We start from the raw sequence: 22852 nt of genomic DNA, 5'->3' as shown, positions 1-22852 counted from the left end.
TTCAGGGTGGACAGACCTGGGCCCATCTGGGCCAAGGAGATGCATGCCAGAGGGTGTGTGTGTGTGCATGCGCACACACGCTTAGAAAACCATAGGAAAGGCCAGGAGCAGTGGCTCACACCTGTAATCCCAGCACTTTGGGAGGCCGAGGCAGGCGGATCACCTGAGGTCAGGAGTTTGAGACCAGCCCGGCCTAAAGGGCGAAACCCTGTCTCTACTAAAAATACAAAATTAGCCAAGTGTGGTGGTGCACACCTGTAATCCCGGCCACTCGGGAGGCTGAGGTAGGAGAATCGCCTGAACCTGGGAGGCAGAGGTGGCAGTGAACCAAGATTGCACCACTGCACTCCAGCCTGGGGAGACAGAGTCAGACTCTGTCTCAAAAAAAAAAAAAAAAAAAAAAGCAAAAGCAAAAGCAAAGCAAAGAAAACCACAAGAAAGCATGAATAGGAAATTGTCAGGCCTCTGAGCCCAAGCTAAGCCGTCATATCCCCTGTGCTGCACGTATACGTCCAGATGACCTGAAGCAACTGAAGATCCACAAAAGAAGTGAAAATAGCCTTAACTGATGACATTCCACCATTGTGATTTGTTTCTGCCCCACCCTAACTGATCAATGTACTTTATAATCTCCCCCACCCTTAAGAAGGTTCTTTGTAATTCTCCCCACCCTTGAGAATGTACTTTGTGAGACCCACCCCCTGCCGGCAAAACATTGCTCCCAACTCCACTGCCTATCCCAAAACCTCTAAGAACTAATGATAATCCACCACCCTTTGCTGACTCTTTTCGGACTCAGCCCGCCTGCACCCAGGTGAAATAAACAGCCTTGTTGCTCACACAGAGCCTGTTTGGTGGTCTCTTCACACAACGCATGAGACAGAAATGTATCATATATCCATTGCTCTGGCAACCATCTTACCTTAGGATGGTTGAATGAAGGATGAAGCCACCTCTGCAAATGGCAGAGAAAGAGAAGAAAAGATTTTGAGTGCTCGAGAAATTTAGCGGCTTGAGCCACTACATCAACCAGCCCTGAAGCTGAACCGTGTTGCAAACAGCCTGTTTTGTGAGCTAATGAGTTTCCGTATTGTCTCCGCTAGTCTGAGTTAGACCAGCTGCTGAAATCGTGCTAACTGATGTAAACTCTACTAAAATGTAAGATAATTTTTGACCAGCAGAGCATAAACCTCAACATCTGACTGGTCCTAGCAGATTTAGGCACCCTTATCTCCTTTTAGCTTTAGGAATTTCATTTGGGATTCAAATGGCTTTATCATGGCTTTATCTGACAGGAACATATGCATAGCTGTTTCCAGGTAGGCTCTGATGGCCTGTATTTGATGGAGTAAGATTGGTTTTACATTTAAGAAAGGTTAAAGTACAGGGGAACAGGCATTCTCATACATTATTGGTGGGGATATAAATTGGCTCACTCTTTTTTGGGAGGGTAATTTTTTTTAAAAATGTAAATGTGCATATTTTAGATTCAGTGGTTCTAATCTAAGAATTAATCCTACATCTATGTTTGTAAAAGCACACTGTATGTGCTTCAGATTCAAGCTTCTTGGTAAGACAAAAAACGTTTTTAAGAAGAAAAGAAATACAAGTATACTATATATGCACCTAAGGCTGTTTATTGTGGCAATGTGTGTAGTAGCAAGTACTGAAAATAACCTAAATGTCTATCAGTAGGAATCTGTTGAAATCATAGCACACTATGATCTTACAACGCAATGGTTTAAAAAAATGAGGAGGCTGGGTACAGTGGCTCGCGCCTGTAATCCCAGCACTTTGGGAATCTGAGGCAGCAGGATCACTTGAGCCTAGGAGTTCAAGACCAGTCTGAGTGACATGGCGAGACCTCATCTCTAGGGAAAAAAAAATTAAATAATTTAAAATATGGGGCCAGGCGTGGCGGCTCATGCCTATAATCCCAGCACTTTGGGAGGCCGAGGCAGGTGGATCACCTGAGGTTGAGAGTTCGAGACCAGCCTGGCCAACATGGAGAAACCCCATTTCTGCTAAAAATACAAAATTATCCTGTAATCCCGCATGCCTGTAATCCCAGCTACTCGGGAGGCTGAGGCAGAATTGCTTGAACCCGGGAGGTGGAGGTTGCAGTGAGTAGAGATTGCACCACTGCACTCCAGCCTGGGCAACAAGAGCAAAACTCTGTCTCAAAAAAAAAAATTTTAATATGAGGTAATCTACATCTTCTGATATGGAAAGAGGTCTATCTATATATTCTCCGAATATATGTATTAACTAAAGCGTGTGGGTGCATGTGTATATATAAAAGATAAGTTGTAATAGATAATATATAACATGTATTATTTAATATATTAAATTTCTTTGTAATACATGTTAACTAAACTATATTACACTTATATGTATGTTACATTTTATATTGTTACTGGAATACATATATTTGTATATATACTTTGTTAATTTTTTTTTCAGACAAGAGTCTTGCTCTGTTGCCCAGGCTGGAGTGCAGTGGTGCAATCTCTACTCACTGCAACCTCCACCTCCCAGGTTCAAACAATTCTCTGCCTCAGCCTCCCAAGTAGCTGGGACTACAGGCGGGTGCTACCACACCCGGCTAATTTTTGTATTTTTTGTAGAGACAGGGTTTCACCATGTGGGCCAGGCTGGTCTTGAAGTCCTGGCCTCAAGAGATCCACCCGCCTCTGCTTCCCAAAGTGCTGGGATTCCAGGCGTGAGCCACCATGCCTGGCTGAATGTATATATATGGTTAGGTGCAATACCCACATATATAAGTTTAAATAATTTTGATTCACTGTCTCACATCATAAATTACACAAAAATCTATCCCAGGAGAATAAAAGCAAAAACCTTAAAAATTTTATAGGAAAATATAGGCTAATACTTTGTGACCTAGAGTTTTAAAAACATCTATTAATTGAAAAGCACCATTTTAAAAAATTTAAAAAACACAACAAAACAAAAAAAAAACAGGGCATGTATGGGAAAAGATATTTGGAACATATAGAATCATAATATATTAAAAACCACTACAATCAATTTAAAAATAGACAATGCAACAGAATAACGGGCCAAAGATATGAAGTCGGCTGGACACGGTGGCCTATACCTGTAATCCTAAGCACTTTGGGAGGCCGAGGTGGGCAGATTGCCTGAGCTCAGAAGTTTGAGACCAGCTCGGGCAACATGGTGAAACCCCGTTTCTACTAAAACACAAAAAATTAGTGAGGCATGGTGGTGGGCATCTGTAGTCCCAGCTACTTGAGAGGCTGAGACACAAGAATCACTTGAACCAGTGAGCTGAGATTGTGCCACTGCACTCCAGCCTGGGCAATAGAGTTAGACTCGATCTCAAAAAAAAAAACAACAAAAAAAAAACAGATTCTCAAGTTCCTCAGTAATCAGCAAAAAGCAAATTAAAACCATGAGACAGGCCGGGTGTGGTGGCTCAAGCCTGTAATCCCAGCACTTTGGGAGGCCAAGGCAGGCGCATCACGAGGTCAAGAGATCGAGACCATCCTGGCTAACACGGTGAAACCCCGTCTCTACTAAAAATACAAAAAATTAGCTGGGCGTGGTGGCGGGCGCCTGTAGTCCCAGCTACTCGGGAGGCTGAGGCAGGAGAATGGCGTGAACCCAGGAGGTGGAGCTTGCCGTGAGCTGAGATTGTGCCACTGCACTCCAGCCTGGGTGACAGAGCAAGACTCCGTCTCAAAAAATAAAAATAAAAATAAACCAAAAATTAGCCGGGCATGATGGCAGGTGCCTGTAATCCCAGCCACTCGGGAGGCTGAGGCAGGAGAATCGCTTGAACCTTCTCAGTGGACGTTGCAGTGAGCTAAGATGGTACCATTGCACTCCAGCCTGGGTGATAGACTGAGACGCCATCTCAATTCTTTCAAACCTTTTAGATGGACAAATATTTAATTTTAAAAATAGAGATGAGGATCTTGTTGTGTTATTCAAGTTGGTCTTGAACTCCCGGCCTCAAGTGATCCTCTCAGCTTGGCCTCCGCAAGTACTGGGATTACAGATGTGAGCCTCACACCCTACCTGGACAAATATTTAAATATCTAATAATACCAAGTGTTAATGAGCATGGGTTTTGTTTTTTTTTTTTTTTTTTTTTTAAGACAGGGATTCTCACTGTGTTGCCCAGGTTTGACTCAAACTCCTAGGCTCAAGGTATCATCTTGCTTCAGCCTCCCAAGTAGCTGGAACTACAGGTGCATGCCATCATGCTAGGCTTTGCAATGGGAATTCTTAAATTCTACTACTGGAAATGTAGTAGAACTGGAACTGCCATTTAGAGAGTAATTGGGCAATGTACAGTGAAGTGAAATGTGTGCATAGCTTATGACTCACCAGTTCCACTCTGAGCCATGCATTGTGAAGAATTTTTTTTTTTTTTTTTTGCTTTGTGGCCCAGGCTGGAGTGTAGTGGCATGGATAGCTCACTGCAGCCTTGAACTCCTGTGCTCAAGCAATCTTCTCACCTCAGCCTCCTGAGTAGCTGGGACTACAGGTTCACACCACCACACTTGGTAATCTTTTACTATTTTTTGTAAAGACAGGGTCTTGCTATGTTGCTCAGGCTGGTTTCAAACTCCTAGGCTCAAGTAATCCTCCCACAGTGCTCAGATTTCAGGCATGGGCCACCTCATCCAGCTGAAATTTTTGAATATAAAATGAAAAAAGCAAAAAAAAAACAATAATAGAGGAAGATATGGGACCCCAAAAATAATGCAAGTAATTGAAAAGTCTAAGATTAAAAACGGTTTTTTTTGCCAACTTGGGGGAAAAAGGGCAATTATAAACCATTACTAGAAAATTCTAGGGAATATAGAGAGCAGTATGAGAAATTCATGGTCCAAAGAAAAGAGTTTTATTTTTATTACTCTTCTGTATTTGAATTAATTACCATATTCATGTCCCAGTTCTATAATTTATATAACTAGTTCAAATCTAAAAATAAAATAAAAATAAATCCCTTCATGATTAATTGCAAACTTTGGTACATATACAAAAAAAAAAAAAAAAACATGAAAAGGTATTTAGGAAGAAGGGATAGAGCTGGTTGAGGTTGGCTCATACCTGTAATCCCAGTGACTTGAGAGGCTGAGGCAGGAGAGGATCACTTGAGTCCTGGAGTTTGAGAGTAGCCTGGGCAACATAACAAGTCCTCATCTCTAAAAACAATAAAAATAAAAATTAGCCTGGCCAAAAGAAAGACATACTGTTTCTTGTTTTTAAAGAAAAAAAATTAGCTTGGCATGGTGGTGCACACATATAGTCCTAGGTACCCGAGAGGCCGCAGCAGGAGGATCCCTTGAGCCTAGGACTTCAAGGCTGCAGTGAGCTATGGTCATGCCATTGCACTCTAGCCTGGATGAAAAAGTGAGACCTTGTCTCTAAAAAATAAAAATAGGCCGGGCGCGGTGGCTCATACCTGAAATCCCAGCACTTTGGGAGGCTGAGGTGGGCGGATCACTTGAGGTCAGGAGTTCGAGACCAGCCTGACCAACATGGTGAAACCCCGTCTCTACTAAAAATACAAAAATTAGCTGGGCGTGGTGGCGCATGCCTGTAGTCCCAGCTACTAGGGATGCTGAGGCAGGAGAATCGCTTGAACTCGGGAGGTGGAGGTTGCAGTGAGCCGAGATCGCGCCACTGCACTCCAACCTGGGCAACAGAGCGAGACTCCATATCAAAAAAAAAAAAAAAATTAGCCAGGTGTGGTGGTGCACGTCTGTAATTGCAGCTACTTGGGAGGCTGAGGCAGGAGAATCACTTGAACCTGAGAGGCAGAGGTTGCAGTGAGCCAAGATCGTGCCACTGAACTCCAGCCTGGGAGACAGAGTGAGACTCTGTCTCAAAATAAATAAATAAATAAATAAATAAATAAATAAATAAAACAACCTAACCATTTTGCCTCATGTCTTTTTTTTTTTTTTTTGAAATTACTATTTTGAAATAATCATTGATTTACTGACAGTTGCAAAACAACATACTGGAAAGTCCCAGGCATCCTCTCCTTGGCCTCGTGAATGTTCACATATAACCATATAGTACAATATCCAAAAAAGTAGAGATTGGTATGGTCTATAGAGTTCAGTAGATCTCACCTATTGTACATGTACTCATATATGGGTAGCTCTATACAAAACTGTATAACAGTTTTATTGAAATATAATTCACAAGGCCAGGCACGGTGGCTCACGCCTGTAATCCCAGCACTTTGGGAGGCCGAGGGGGTTGATCACGAGGTCAGGAGATCGAGACCATCCTGGCCAACATGGTGAAACCCTGTCCATACTAAAAATACAAAAATTAGCTGGGCATGGTGGCGTGTGCCTGTAATTCCAGCTACTCGGGAGGCTGAGGCAGGAGAATTGCTTGAACGAGAGAGTCGGAGGTTGCAGTGAGCTGAGATCACACCACTGCACTCCAGCCTGGTGACAGAGCAAGACTCCGTCTCAAAAAAAAAAAAGAAAAGAAATAGAATTCACATATTTAAAAATTTGCCATTTAAAGTGTACAATTCAGTGGTTTTTAGTCTATTCCCAGAGTTGTAAAGCCATCACCACAAACAATTTTAGAATATTTCATCATCCCCCAAAGAAAGCCCATATCCATTATCAGTCACTCCCCATTTCCTCTTTCCCCTGTCCCTGGCAACCACTCATATGCTTTCTGTCTCTATGATTTTCCTATCTGGACATTGCATAGCAGTGGAATTATACATTTTGTGGTCTTTTGTGACTGGCTTATTTCACTTAGCATCATGTTTTCAAAGTTCCTTCATGTCATAGCATATATCAGTATTTCATTCCCTTTTATGGCTGTCTTAGTCCATTCAGGCTGCTATAAAAAATGCCAGGTGGTGACTCATGCCTGTAATCCCAGCACTTTGGAAGGCTGAGTTGGGCAGATCACCTGAGGTCAGAAGTTTGAGACCAGCCTGGCCAACATGGTGAAACCCCGTCTCTACTAAAAATACAAAAATTAGCTGGGCTTTGTGGTGCACCTGTAATCCCAGCTACTCGGGAGGCAGAGAATTGCTTGAACCCGGGAGGTGGAGGCTGCAGTGAGTCGAGATCATGCCACTGCATTCCACTCTGGGTGACAGGGCAAGACTCTGTCTCGAAAAGGAAAGAAAAGAAAGAAAAGAAAAATACCGTAAGTTGGATAGCTTAGAAACAAAATGTATTTCTCAGAGTTCTAGAGGCTGGGAAGTCCAAGGGTAAGGTGCCAGCAAATTCAGTGTCTGCTGAAGACCATCTCCTGGTTCATAGATGGCATCTGTTCACTGTGTCCTGACGTCATGGTGCAAAAGTCTCGTTAACTCTTTGAGGTGCCTTTTTGTTTTGTTTTGTTTTTTGTTTTTGAGACGGAGTCTTGCTCTGTCACCCAGGCTGAAGCACAGTGGCGCAATCTTGGCTCACTGCAACCTCTGCCTCCCGAGTTCAAATGATTCTCCTGCCTCAGCCTTCCGAGTAGCTGGGACTACATACATGTACCACGACGCGTGGCTAATTTTTTGTATTTTTAGTAGAGACGGGGTTTCACTGTGTTAGCCAGGATGGTCTCGAGCTCCTGACCTCATGACCCACCCACCTTGGCCTCCCAAAGTGCTGGGATTACAGGTGTGAGCCACCGCGCCCAGCCCTGAGGTGTCTTTTATAAGGGAACTAATTCAGTTCATGATAGCTCTGCCCTCACGACTTAATCACCTCTCAAAAAGCCCCACGTCTTAATATCATCACCTTGGGGGTTAGGATTTCAACATATTAATTCTGGGGAGATATATTCAGACCATAGCAATTGATGAATGATAATAATAATGCTCTATTGCTATTTTTATTTTTATTTTTTTGAGATGAAGTCTCGCTCTGTCACCCAGGCTGGAGTGCAGTGGCATGATCTCAGCTCACTGCAACCACCGTCTCCTGGGTTCAAGCAATTCTCCTGCCTCAGCCTTCCTAGTAGCTGGGATTACAGGCGTGCAACATTATATCCAGCTACTTTTTGTATTTTTAGTAGAGACTGGGTTTCATCAGTCTCTGGTTTCATTGGCCAGGCTGGTCTCGAACTCCCAACCTCAGGTGATCTGCCAGCCTTGGCCTCCCAAAGTGCTGGGATTACAGGCGTGAGCCACCATGCACGGTTCCTTTGCTTTTTTGTTTGTTTCTTGAGACAGAGTCTCACTCTGTTGCCCAGGCTGGAATCCAGTGGCACAATCATGGCTAACCACATTCTTGACCTCCTGGGCTCAGGTGATCCTCCCACCTCAGCCTCCTGAGTAGCTGGGACTATAGGCAAATACCACCACACCCAGCTAATTTTTTTATATTTTTCGAAGTAGGACAGGGTTTTGCTATGTTGCTCAGGCTAATCTCCAACTCCTGGACTCAAGCAATCCACCCGTCTCGACCTCCCAAAATGCTGGGATTACAGGCATGAGCCACCACGCCCGGTCACACATTTTGTTTATCTACTCATTAGTTGATGGACATTTGGGTTGTTTCTACTTGTTGACTCTTATAAATAATGCTATGAACATTTGTGTACCAGTTTTTGTGTGGATATATGTTTTTATTTATCTTGGGAATATACCTGTGAGGGTAATTACTGGGTCATATGGGAACTCTATGTTTCACATTTTGACAAATTGCCAAACTGTTTTCCAAAGTAGCTGTACCATCTTACATTCTTACCAGCAATGTATGAGGATTCTAATTCCTTTACATTCTTGGCACCACTTGTTACTATCTGTCCCTTTTATTTTAGTTATCTTAGTGGGGGTGAAGTGGCATCTCACTGTTATTTTGATGGGTATTTCCCCAGTGACTGATGTTGAACATCTTTCCATGTGCTTATTGGCCATTTGTATATCTTCTTTGGATACATGTCTATTCAAATTCTCTACCTTTTTTTTTTTTTTTTTTAACAAATGGGGGCTAGGGGTCGGGCGCAGTGACGCCTGTAATCCCAGCACTTCGGGAGGCCAAGGCAGGTGGATCACCTGAGGTCAGGAGTTCGAGACCAGCCTGACCAACATGGAGAAACCCCATCTCTACTAAAAATACAACATTAGCCAGGCATGGTGGCCCATGCCTATAATCCCAGCTACTCGGGAGGCTGAGGCAGGAGAATCGATTGAACTCAGGAGGTGGAGGTTTTGGTGAGCTGAGCTCATGCCATTGCACTCCAGCTTGGGCAATAAGAGCGAAACTCTGTCTCAGAAAAGAAAAAAAAAAGCAGAAAAATAAAAAGAAATGGGGGCTGGGGACAGTGGCTCAAGCCTGTAATCCCAGCACTTTGAGAGGCCAAGGTGGGCGGATCACCTGAGGTCAGGATTTCAAGACTGGCCTGGCCAACATGGCGAAACCCCGTCTCTACTAAAAATATACAAATTAGCTGGGCGCCGTGGCACGTGCCTGTAGTCCCAGCTACTCAGGAGGCTGAGGCAGGGGAATCACTTGAACCCGGGAGGTGGAGGTTGCTGTAAACTGAGATTGCACTACTGCACTCCAGCCTGGGCGACAGAGTGAGACTGGGTCTAAAAAAACAATAAATGGGGTCTTGCTGTGTTGTCCAGGCTGATCTCAAACTCCTGGACTCAAGTGATCCTCCTACCTTGGCATCTCAAAGTGCTGGGATTACAGGTGTGAACCAACCATGCCTAGCCATTCTCTGCCCATTTGTAATTGGGCTATATGTCTTTTTATTGTTGCATTGTGGCTGGGAGCAGTGGCTCATGTCTGTAATCCTAGCACTTTGGGAGGCAGAGGCAGGAAGATCACGTGAGGCCAGGAGATCAAGACCAGCCTGGTCAACATAGTGAGATCCCATCTCTATAAAAAGATGTAATGGGCCGGGCATGGTGGCTCACACCTGTAATCCCAGCACTTTGGGAGGCCGAGACGGGTGGATCACAAGGTCAGGAGATCGAGACCATCCTGGCTAACACAGTGAAACCCTACCTCTACTAAAAATACAAAAAATTAGCCAGGCATGGTGGTGGGTGTCTGTAGTCCCAGCTACTCGGGAGGGTGAGGCAGGAGAATGGCATGAACCCAAGAGGCAGAGCTTGCAGTGAGCCGAGATCATGCCACTGCACTCCAGCCTGGGTGACAGATCGAGACTCCGTCTCAAAAAAAAAAAAAAAAAAAGGGATGTAATGGCCGGGCATGGGAAAACCAAAGTGGGAGGATTGCCTGAGCCCAGGAGTTCGAGACCAGCCTGGGCAACACAGAGACACCAACTCTTCATTTGTATTTTTGAGACGGGTCTCACTGTGTTGCCCAGGCTGGAGTGCAGTGGCACAATCTCAGCTTACTGCAACCTCTGCCTCCCGGATTCAAGTGATTCTGGTGTCTCAGCCTCCTGGGTATCTGAAATTATAGGTATGTGCCACCATACCCCACTAATTTTTGCGTTTTTAGTAAAGATGGGGTTTTGTCATGATGGCCAGGCTGAGAGAGACATCAACTCTTAAAAAAAAAAAAAAAGAAAAGAGAACAACAACAAAAAAATAGTCGAGCATGGTGGCATGCGCCTATGGTCCCAGCTACTCGGGAGGTTGAGGTGGTAGGATCCCTTGAAACCAGGAGTTAAAAGTCTACAGTGAGCTATGATTGCATCACTGCACTCTAGCCTGGGTGACAGGGTGGGACTCCATCTTTAAAAAAAAATTTTGTTGTTGTTTTTTTTGGAGTCTCTCTCCATCACCCAGGCTGAAGCACAGTGGTGCGATCTCAGCTCACTGCAACCTCCACCTCCGGGTTCAAGCGATTCTCCTGCCTCAGGTTCCCAAGTAGCTGGGACTACAGGTGTCCACCATCACGCCCAGCTAATTTTTTTATTTTTAATAGAGACGAGGGTTCATCATGTTGGCCAGGCTGATCTCGAACTCCTGACCTCAGGTGATCTGCCCGCCTCAGCCTCCCAAAGTGCTGTGATTACAGGTATGAGCCACCACGCCCAGCCAGAATGCCTTTTCATTTATTTTTTATTTTATTTTATTTTATTTTGAGATGGAGTATCGCTCTATTGCCCAGGCTGGAGTGCAGTGGTGCGATTTCGGCTCATTGCAAGCTCCGCCTTCCGGGTTCACGCCATTCTCCTGCCTTAGCCTCCCGAGTAGCTGGGACTACAGGCGCCCGCCACCAAGCCTGGCTAATTTTTTTGTATTTTTAGTAGAGACGGGGTTTCACCGTTTTAGCCAGCAGGTTCTCGATCTCCTGACCTCATGATCCGCCTGCCTTGGCCTCCCAAAGTGCTGGGATTACAGGCATGAGCCACTGTGCCCGGCCGTCTTTTCATTTATTTAGGTCTTCTTCAATTTCTCTTAACACTATTTTTAGTTTTTCAGTGTATCACAGTCCCCTCCTTTTTTTTTTTTTTTTTTTCTGTAATGTCTTTGAAAAAATTGGGCTGGTTGTAGTGGCTCATGCCTGTAATCCCAGCACTTTGGGAGGTCAAGGTGGCGGATTGCTTGAGCTTAGGAGTTTAAGACCAGCGTGGGCAACATGGTGAAACCCCCCGTCTCTACCACAAAAAAAAAATTAGCTGGACTTGGTGGTACGTACCTGTAACCCCAGCTACTCAGGAGGCTGAGGCAAGAGAATCATTTCAGCCCAGGAGGCAGAGGTTGCAGTGAGCCAAGATCGTCCCACTGCACTCCAGCCTGGGTGACAAAGCGAGACTCCATCTCAAAAAAAAAAAAAAAAAAAAAGAAAGAAAGAAAGAAAGAAAAAACTGGGCCAGTTGTCCTATAGAATGTTCTTCCTTCTGGATTTGTTATTTAACTTTTTTTTTTAATAGAAACGAGGTGGCGCACACAACCACACCTGGCTAATTTTTTTTTTTTTTTTTAGTGGACACGGAGTTTCACCATATTGGTCAGGCCGGTCTTGAACTCCTGACCTCGTGATCTGCCCACCTCGGCCTCCTAAGGTGCTGGGATTTCAGGCATGAGCCACCGCACCTGGCTTAACTTTTCTTTCTTCCTTTCTTCCTTCCTTCTTTTCTTTTCTTTTCTTTCTTTCTCTCTTTCTCTTTCTTTCTTTCTGTCTCTCTCTTTCTCTCTCTCCCTCCCTCCTTGCTTCCTTCCTTTCCTTCCTTTTCTTCCCTTCCTTCCTTCCTTCCCTCCTTCCCTCCTTCCCTCTTTCTTTCTTCTGTTTCTTTCCTTCCTTTCCTTCCTTTCCTTCCTTTTCTTCCCTTCCTTCCTTCCTTCCCTCCTTCCCTCCTTCCCTCTTTCTTTCTTCTCTTTCTTTCCTTCCTTTTCTTCCTTCCTTCCTTTCTTTCCTTCTTTCCTTCCTTCTATCTTTCTTTCTTTCTTTTTCTTATTCTGTTGCCCTGGCTGGAGTGCATTGGCTTGATCTCAGCTCACTGCAACCTCCGCCTCGCGGGTTCAAGCGATTCTCCCGCCTCAACCACCGGAGTAGCTGGGAGTACAGGTATGCACTACCACGCCCGGCTAATTTTTGTATTTTCAGTAGATACACAGTGTCACCATGTTGGCCAGGCTGGTCTCAAACTCCTGGCCTAAAGTGATCTGCCTGCCTCAGCCTCCCAAAGTGCTGGGGTTAGAGGCGTGAGCCATCGCGCCCGGCCTTTTCTTCTATTTCTTCTATTTTCTGCAAACTGGAAGTTAGCCTTAAAGTCTTGATTAGCTTCAAGAGTTTTTTTTTTTTTTTTTTTGCAAGAATGCATCATAGATGGTGCTGTTTATTTTATATCGCATCACATTCAGGCATACATAAAGGCTGGTTGTCTCACAAAAGAGTTTTCAATAGGGGCGTAATATTAACTGCGCCTTATAAAAAGATCATTCTGAAAACGAGGCAGAGAAAGGATTGAAAAACAATAACAAGCAGGAAAACTAAAAAGCACATATTGCCCTTATTCAGAGGAAAGGACTTTTTTTTTTTTGAGACAGGGTCTGCCTCTGTCGCCCAGGCTGAAGTACAGTAGTGCCATCTGAATTCACTGCAGCTTTGAATTCCTGGGCTTAAGCAATGCTTCTGCCTCAGCCTCCTGAGTAGCTAGAACTACAGCTGTGTGCCACTGTATTTATTAAATATTACCATATTAAATATTCACCAATATTTAAATAATACATTATTTATAAGAAAAAAATTAATAATTTTTATCTTGTTTTATTTTTATTTTTCTGTAGTGGTGGGCTATGTTACATAGGCTGGTTTTGAACTCCTGGCTTCAAGTGATCCTCCCACCTCAGCCTCTCAAATTGCTAGGATTTTATTTTTTGCCTACATTGTTGGAACAGTCCTATAATTGATGGCATTCTGAACTAGAGTGGTCGTAGGGCTGGAAAGGAGTAAATGGATTCACCACAAATTTGAGATAGAATCGACAGAAGTTGGTGACTGATCTGATGTGGACAGGAGCTAAGGAAATAAGGAGTCCTAGATGAGGACTTAAGAGTTCAGTATGGAATATATATATAATTGGTGCATATGATAAAACCAATAAATATTTTTTGGGCCAGTCATGGTGGCTCACACCCATAATTCCAGCACTTTGGGAGGCCAAGGCAGGAGGATCACTTGAGGCCAGGAGTTCGAGACCAGCCTGGGGAACATGGCAAAACCTCGAATCTACAAAAGATACAAAAACGTAACAGGGTGTGGTGGTGTGCGCCTGTAGTCCCAGATACTTGAGTGGGTGAGATGGGAGAGTCACTTGAACCCAGAAGGCAGAGGTTGCAGTGAGCGAGCAGAGATCATATCACTGCACTCCAGCCTGGATGACGGAATCAGATCCTGTCTTAAATAAATAAATAAAAATATTTATTGGCTGGTTGCAGTACCATACACCTATAGTCCCAGCTACTCAGGAGGCTGAGGCAAGAGGATCACTTGAGGCCAGGAGTTCAAGACCAGGCTGGCCAACATGGTGAGAACCCCCTCAACCCCATCTCTACAAAAAAATATGTCCCTACTTCGGAGGCTAAGGTGGGAGTATTATCTGAGCCTGGGGAGGTCAAGGGTGCAGTGAGCTGGAATCATGCCACTGCACTCCAGCCTGGGCAACAGAGTGAGACTTTGTATCTGAATTTACAAAAAAAAAGAATTCTGGACTGGATATAAAGATTTAGCAGGCTGGGCACAGCAGCTCACGCCTATAATCCCAGCACTTTGGGAGGCCAAGGTGGGTGGATCACTTGAGGTCAGGAGTTTAAGACAAGCCTGGCCAACATGGTAAAACCCCATCTCTACTAAAAATAGAAAACTTGGCCAGGTATGGTGGCTCACGCCTGTAATCCCAGCATTTTGGGAGGCTGAGGCAGGTGGATTATGAGGCCAGGAGATTGAGACTATCCTGGCCGACATTGTGAAACCCCATCTCTACTAAAAAAATACAAAAATTAGCTGGGCGTGGTGGCACATGCCTGTAATCCCAGCTACTCGGGAGGCTGAGGCAGGAGAATTTCTTGAACTGGGGAGACAGAGGTTGCAGTGAGCCAAGATTGTGCCACTGCACTCCAGCCTGGGTGACAAAGCAAGACTGTGCCTCAAAAAAAAAAAAAAAGGAATTGTTCCTATATATTATGGATAGTAATTGAGGGTAAACTGATGAGATTATCCAAAGTGCTGTAATCCCAGCACTTTGGAAGACCAAGGCAGAAGAGTCACTTGAACCCAGCAGGAAGAGAAGAGGAGCTAGAACAGATCCCTGAGGAACGTCAGTCTGAAGGGGTAGGTAGAGATTTGCAAAGAGATTGAAAAGGAACAGCCAGAGAAGACAGAAGAAAATAGCAGAGTATGGTGTTACAGAAAACATAGCTGAGAAGGGGATGTGGAAAGAGGACACGTCATTTAGCTATGGCTGAGTAACAACCTATCCCAAAACTTAGTAGTTTAAAGCTGGAACCATTTCTTTCACTCATAATTCCGTGGGTTGGAAATTTAGGCTGTGCTTAGTTGAGTGGTTCTTCTGGTCTCAGCTGGGTTCCCTGATGCATCTACAGTCAGTTGCAGTTATCTAGGCAGCTCTGCTTGTAGAGTTTGACATGAATAATTGTAGTCACTGTTTTTTTGTTTGTGTTTTGAGACAGAGTTTTGCTCTTGTTGCCCAGGCTGGAGTGCAATGGTGCGATCTTGGCTCACTGAAACCTCCGCCTCCCAGGTTCAAGCGATTCTCCAGCCTCAGTCTCCCAAGTAGCTGGGATTACAGAAATGTGCCACATGCCCGGCTAATTTTGTATTTTTAGTATTTTCTCCATGTTGGTCAGGCTGGTCTCAAACTTCAGACCTCAGGTGATCCGTCCGCCTCGGCCTCCCAAAGTGCTGGGATTACAGGCGTAGCCACTGCGCCCAGCTGCATTCACTTTTTACAATATGCCATAGACAGACTAGGCAACAGTGAAAAATGCTATTAAGAGCTCGGGTGGATCAAATTCTTGTCTCCACTGCTCAGATGAAACTACTACTACCCAAGTCATCAATGATAGCCATACCACTAAGGTCGCTAAATGATATGACTGTTAATAATGTTGGCTATAGCACTTTCAGCTAAACCATGGGGCAAAAGCAAGATTGCTAAGGGGAAACAGAGATATCAGGCATAAAGCTCAGGAAGCTTGTCTAGGAAATGTATTGAGGGACAGTTTTGTTTAGTTTTATTTTGTTTTTAAGATAGAAGAGCTCGAATATATTTACATGCTAATGAGGAGTCAGTTAAAAGACAAGGTAGAGGCTGGGTGCGGTGGCCCACGCCTGTAATCCCAAGCACTTTGGGAGGCCGAGGCGGGCGGACCACTTGAGGTCAGGAGTTTGAGACCAGCCTGGCCAACATGGCAAAACCTGTCTCTACTAAAAATACAAAAATTAGCCAGGCATGTTGGCAGGCACTTGTAATCCCAGCTCCTACCTGGGAGGCGGAGGTTGCAGTGAGCTGAGATTGCGCCACTGCACTCCAGCCTAGACAACAGAGCGAGACTCCATCTCAAAAAAAAAAAAAAGAGAGAGAGACAAGGTAGAGGGCTGGTGCAGTGGCTCATGCCTGTAATCCCAGCACTTTGGAAGGCCAAGGCAGGAGGATCACTTGAACCCAGGAGTTTGAAACCAACCTAGGCAACAAAGCAAGATCCTATCTCTAACAAACAAAAACAAAAACACAAACAGATAGGGTAGAGGATAGATGCTGGAGAAAAATTGGATTACTCATGCATTCGACATCAATGTTCAGCCTGAGGTTTACACAGGAATGCAGGAAAGTTAAATAACGGTAAGATAAACTACCTTGGCTGGGCATGGTGGCTCACCATGCCTATAATCCTGGCACTTTGGGAGGCTGAGGAGGGAGAATTGCTTGATCCCTAGGAGTTCAAGACCAGCCTGGCCAACATGGTGAAACCCTGTCTTTACAAAAAATTCAAAAATTAGCTGGGTGTGGTGGTGTGTACCTATAGTCCCTGCTACTCAGGAGGCTGAGGTGGGAGGATAGCTTGAGCCTGGGAGGCGGAGTTTGCAGTGAGCTGAGAACGCGCCACTACACTCCAGCCTGGGCAACAGAGTGAGACTCTGTCTAAAAAAAAAAAATCTTCAAGCGGCCATTTCTATTTTCTTCACAAAGTCCTTTGTCTATCAGTCTGCTAGCCATTAATTTCTTTTTTTTTTTTGAGGTGGATTGCCCACCTTGGCCTCCCAAAGTGGTAGGATTACAGGCATAAGCCATGCGCCCAGCCTAATTTGGTTCTTATTAAAGTATTTGCTCCAGATAAATTGCGCTCTTCCCAAGAGAGTAGTTCTGTTCTTTCAGTCTTTCTGCTCTGCCACCTTGGCCTGATAGCTTTTGTCATCATCCTCATCACCACAGGGTAACAACATGGCTGCTTCAGCCCCAGACAGCACACCTAAGTCTGTGCCCATTTATCAGGAAAGGAAAAGCTTTTTCCCAAAAGCACCTCTAGCCGACTTTCCTAGGGGAAGCCTGAAGAAGTGAGCATAAATTGTTGGGCACATTGCCATGCCACATAAAATAGAGGTTTGTTTGGTACAAAAGGGGAGTGAATCTCGGGGAGGCAATTAGCAATGTTAGCCACAGCTGGGTCCTGTAACGCAGCGTCCCAGTTCTGTATCTGAGTGGTTGGAGTCCGCTCCTAACATATGCTCTTTCTTGGCTCAGTCAGGACTCCGTGCCTCCTCCCTGCTGAGTCAACCTCCCCTCCAATCGCTGGAACAGCTGACTCCTCTGAATCTCTGCCATGATACTGCCAGAGTGGGTCCCAGAGTAGGCACCCAAAGCTCTCAACCAGGCATTCATGCTGCTGAGTGTCTAAGGAAAGTCCCGGAGCACAAATTGGATCTTCCTTACTTCTGACCTTGCCACGCGCATCTTAAAAATGTTGGCATGGGGCCACCACCCTGCCCAAAGGTTTTCTTCCAGATGCTCAAATATGGAGTGGGGACAAAGGCTCCCTTCCCTGTCCCAGATCTCAGTCAGTAGATCTGCCTCCCTCACCTCTGTCCCTCTTCCTTTCTCCCCATTGACTCCTGTGCCTGGGAGGATACTGCTCTTTTTCATTTCTTCTACGTTATATCTTCCTTCTTACCATTTTCGGCCTGCTGGCTAAGTGTGTGTGTGTGTGTGTGTGTGTGTGTGTGTGTGTGTGTGTGTGTGTGTGTGTGTGTGTGTGTGTGTGTGTGTGTGTGTGTGTGTGTGTGTGTGTGTGTGTGTGTGTGTGTGTGTGTGTGTGTGTGTGTGTGTGTGTGTGTGTGTGTGTGTGTGTGTGTGTGTGTAAACAGGGTCTCACTCATCGCCCAGGCTGGAGTGGCTAAGTCTTAATGTCAGAGAGGAGTTTCTTCTGTATATGGTAGCAAAAACTCTGGCCTTCAGGGTCCTTGATATGACAAATTAAAGATAAAGGAATTTAAAAAATTCTTTGTTTAACCATGCTGAGATATCAAGCCACTTTTTTCTCTCTGCAAAATCCTATTTGGGGTGGCACCAATATTATAAATGCAATTAATGTCACTGAGTTGTACACTTAATGGTTAAAATGGGCCAGATGCAGTGGCTCACACCCATAATCCCAGCTCTTTGGAAGACCAAAGGAGGAGGATCGCTTGAGGCGGGAGTTCCAGAACAGCCTGGGCAACAAAGCAAGACCCTCATCTCCCAGGAAAAAAAAAAAAGATTAAAACAGAAAAGTTTACGTTATATATAATTTACCACAATCTAAAAAATTCATAATGTATTATATTAAAAACCGTTGAGTTACATACTTTTTTATTTTTTTGAGTCAGAGTTTCCCTGTTGTTGCCCAGGCTAGAGTGTAATGGTGCCATCTCGGCTCACTGCAACCTCTGCCTCCTGGGTTCAAGCGATTCTCCTGTCTCAGCCTCCCGAGTAGCTGGGATTACAGGCATGCACCACCATGCCCAGCTAATTTTATATTTTTAGTAGAGATGGGGTTTCTCCATGTTGGTCAGGCTGGTCTCAAACTCCTGACCTCAGGTGATCCGCCCACCTCGGCCTCCCAAAGTGCTGGGATTACAGGCGTGAACCACCGCATCCGGCCCGAGTTACACACTTTAAATGGGTGAGTTGTAGGGTATGTAAATTATATCTCAAACTGTTTTTAAAATCCCATTTGAATGTCAAAATCTGAATATCAATTCCTATTTTTTTTTTTTTTTTTTTGCTCTTCTTGGGTAGCAACACTACCTTCCCTCTTTCCTTCCTTCCAGTCATGGCAAATCCCTTGGGCAGTCTGAGACCAAGGTCTGGTCTGAAGAAAGAAAAGAAAAGAAAAATATCCAGGTGGATGGTTCACACTTGTAATCTCAGCACTTTGGGAGGCCCAGGCAGGCAGATTGCTTGAGCGTAGGAGTTCAAGACCAGCCTGGGCAACATAACAAGATCCTGTCTCCACAAAAAATACAAAAACTAGCCCGTGTGGTGGCATGCACCTGTAGTCCCAGCTACTCGGGAGGCTGAGGTGGGAGGATCATGTAGGCCTGGGAAGTCGAGGCTGCAGTGAGCTGTGACTGCACACCGCACTCCAGCCCGGGCAACAGAGTGAGACTCTGTCTCAAAATAAATAAACAAATAAAAATTTAGGGCCTGACGCAGTGCCTCACGCCTGTAATCCCAGCAGTTTTGGCGGCTGAGGTGGGCTGATCACTTGAGGTCAGGAGTTCGAGACCAGCATGGCTAACATGGTGAAACTCTATCTCTACTAAAAAATACAAAAATTAGCTGGGTGTGGTGGTGTGCACCTGTAATCCCAGCTACTTGGGAGGCTGGGGCAGGAGAATTGTTTGAACCCGTGAGGCAGAGGCTGAAGTGAGCCAAGATCACACCACTGTACTCCAGCCTGGGCAACAGAGTGAGATTCTATCTCAAAAAATAAAATAAAATAAAATAGCCTGGCAGAGGCTGAATATTCCTTGTACATGATTTTTTTTTTTTTTAGATTTCTAGCCAAAATTTAATTTTGGTCTCTTTTGTACAGTTAGATGATAGAGCTAGGAAGGCTGCGATTAATCCAGTTGTCAGAATTGAACACTAAGAGCTGAATCTGTACAATAATAAAATATTAGAGTTGGGAAGAACTTTAGTTCAAACTGACTCCTGTTTATTTATTTGTTTATTTATGTATTTATTTATTTTTAGGGACAGGGTCTTGCTCTGTTACCCAGATCAGACTGCAGTAGCACAATCATAGCTCACTGTAGCCATGAACTCAGGCTAAGGTGATTCTCGTGCCTCAGCCTCTTGAGCAGCTGGGAATACAGGTGTGAGCCACACCCATTTAATTTTTTAAGAAGCTTTTTTGTATGGATGAAGTCTCGCTATGTTGACCATGGCTCATTTCAAACTCCTGGACTCAAGTGATCCTCCTGCCTCAGCCTCCCAAAGTGTGGGGATTACAGGTGTGACCCACTTCACCTGGCTGAAACTGCCTCCAAATTTAAAAATCTCTTCTCTAAAATCTCTCGTCTACCTGGTTATCATGCATTCTCTACTTGACTTTTTTTTAAATAGTTTATTCCTTTTATTTGTTTATTTTTTATTGATATGAGATTCACATAACATAAAGTTAACCATTTAAAAATAAACAATTCGGCCAGGTGTCATGGCTCATGCCTGTAACCCCAGCTCTTTGGGAGGCCAAGGTGGGTGGATCACCTGAGGTCAGGAGTTTGAGACCAGCCTGACCGACATGGTGAAACCCTGTCTCTACTAAATATACAAAAATTAGCCTGGTGTAGTGGTGTGTGCCTGTAGTCCCAGCTACTTTGGGGGCTGAGACAGGAGAATTGCTTGAACCCGGGAGGCAGAGATTGCAGTGAGCTGAAATCGAGCCACTGCACTCCAGCCTGGGCGATAGAGTGAGACAGTCTCAGAAAAAAAAAAAAAAAAAAGAACAATTTAGTCTGGGCAGGGTGGCTCACACCTATAATCTCAGCACTTTGGGAGGCTGAGGCAGGAGCACTGTTTGAGCCCAGGAGTTTGAGACCAGCCTGGGCAATTGTAGGAAGACCCTGTCTCTACAAAAATAAAAATAAAAACAAAAACAAATGAAATGAACAATTCAGTGGCATTTAGTACATTCACAATGTTATGTGACGACCACCTTTCCTCTAGATCCAAATTATTTCCATCATCCCAAAAGGAGACGCTTTTTTTTTTTTTTTTTTTTTTTTAGGCAGAGTCTTGCTCTGTCGCCAGGCTGGAGTGCAACGGTGATCTCGGCTTACTGCAACTTCCACCTCCCCGGTTCAAGCGATTCTCCTGCCTCAGCCTCCTGAGTAGCTGGGACTACAGGCGTGTGCCACCATGCCCAGCTAATCTTTGCATTTTTAGTAGAGACGGGGTTTCTCCATGTTGGCCAGGATGGTTTCAATCTCTTGACCTCATGATCCGCCCACCTCGGCCTCCCAAAGTGTTGGGATTACAGGTGTGAGGCACAGCGCCCGGCATTTTTTTTTTTTTTTTTTTTTTTTGATGGAGTCTTGTTCTGTTGCCCAGGCTGGAGTGCAATGGCGAGATCTTGGCTCACTGCAACCTCCCCCTCCCGGGTTCAAGTGATTCTCCCACCTCAACCTCCCAAGTAGTTGGGGTTACAGGCATGCGCCACCACACCCAACTAATTTTTGTGTTTTTAGTAGAGAAGGGGTTTTGCCATGTTGGCCAGGCTGGTCTCAAACTCCTGACCTCAGGTGATCTGCTTGCCTTGGCCTCCCAAAGTGCTGGGATTACAGGTGTGAGCACCTGGCCCCAAAAGGAGACTGTGTACCTCTTAAGCAGTTGCTCCTAACTCTCCCCTCCTGCAGCCCCTGACAGCCATTAATCAGCCCGCCAGCTCTATGGATTTACCTCTTCTGGACATTTCATGTAAAGAATCATACAATATGTGGCTGGGTGCGGTGGCTCACGTGTATAATCCCAACACTTTGGGAGGCTGAGGCAGGTGGATCACTTGATGTCAGGCTTTCAAGACCAGCCTGGCTAACATGATGAAACTCCGTAACTACTAAAAATACAAAAATTAGCTGGGCATGGTGGTGTGCGCCTGTAGTCCCAGCTATTCGGGAGGCTGAGACAGGAGAATCGCTTGAACCCAGAAGGCGGAGGTTGCAGTGAGCCGAGATCGCACCATTGCACTCCAGCCTGGGTGTCAGAGTGAGACTACATCTCAAAAAAAAAATATATATATAGTATGATTCTTTTTTTTTTTTCATTACAGAGTCTTGCTCTGTTGTCCAGGCTGGAGTACAGTGGTGCAATCTTGTCTCACGCAACCTCTGCTTCCTGGGTTCAAGCATGTCTCAGCCTCCCTAGTAGCTGGGATTACTGGTGCCTGCCACCATGCCTGGCTAATTTTTTTTTTTTTTTTTTTTTAGTGGAGATGGGGTTTTGCCATTTTGGCCAGGCTGGTCTCGAACTCCTGACCTCAAGTGATCCACCTGCCTTGGCTTCCCAAAGTGCTAGGATTACAGGTGTGAGCTACCGCACCCGGCCAAGAATCATACAATAGGTGATCTGTTGTGCCAGGCTTTTTTCACTCAGCATAATGTTTGCAAGGGTCATCCAGGCATGTATCATGCATCAGTACTCTTCTTTTTTTTTAACAGCTGAGTAATGTTCCACTGCTCGGAGAGACCACAATTTGTTTATTCGTTCATCAATCGATGGACATTTGGGTTGTTTCCACTTTTTCCTACTGTGAACATGTGTGTACATATATTTGAGTCTGCTTGATTTCTTTTTTTTTTTTTTTTTTTTGAGACGGAGTCTTACTCAGCCACCCAGGCTGAGTGCAGTGGCGCGATCTTGGCTCACTGCAACCACAGTCTCCTGGGTTCAAGCGATTCTCCCGTCTCAGCCTCCTGAGTAGCTGGGATTACAAGCACCTGCATCATGCTCTGCTAATTTTTGTATTTTAGTAGAGATGGGATTTCACCATGTTGGCCAAGCTGGTCTTTTTTTTTTTTTGAGATGGAGTCTCACTCTGTTGCCCAGGCTGGAGTGCAATGGCGCAATCTTGGCTCACTGCAACCTCTGCCTCAAGTGATTCTCCTGCCTCAGCCTCCCAAGTAGCTGGGATTACAGGCACGCGCCACCACACCTGGCTAATTTTTTTTTTATTTTTAGTAGAGACAGGGTTTCACCATATTGGCCAGGCTAGTCTTGAACTCCCGACCTCATGATCTGCCCACCTCGGCCTTCCAAAGTGCTGGGATTACAGGCGTGAGCCACCGTGCCCGGCCTGGCCAGGCTGGTCTTGAACTCCTGACCTCAGGTGATCTACCCACCTAGGCCTCCCAAAGTGCTGGGATTACAGGGATGAGCCACTGTG

General features: G+C 45.0%; 1 long non-coding RNA gene across 1 annotated transcript in view; it reads right to left on the bottom strand.

Moving 5' to 3' along the window:
• LOC129049362 (uncharacterized) overlaps positions 1-22852 on the bottom strand; it is an 82217-nt gene that overhangs the window by 23187 nt on the left and 36178 nt on the right. The window contains exon 2 of the long non-coding RNA XR_008512417.2: positions 5104-5198. This is a non-coding gene — a long non-coding RNA (uncharacterized LOC129049362). The remainder of the gene's footprint in view (positions 1-5103; positions 5199-22852) is intronic.

The sequence above is a fragment of the Pongo abelii genome, chromosome 10 (genome assembly GCF_028885655.2).
Source record: "Pongo abelii isolate AG06213 chromosome 10, NHGRI_mPonAbe1-v2.0_pri, whole genome shotgun sequence".
NCBI classification, from domain to species: domain Eukaryota; kingdom Metazoa; phylum Chordata; class Mammalia; order Primates; family Hominidae; genus Pongo; species Pongo abelii.
The sequence above is the reverse complement of the archived record's forward strand: the minus strand, read 5'-3'. Positions and strand labels throughout refer to the sequence as shown.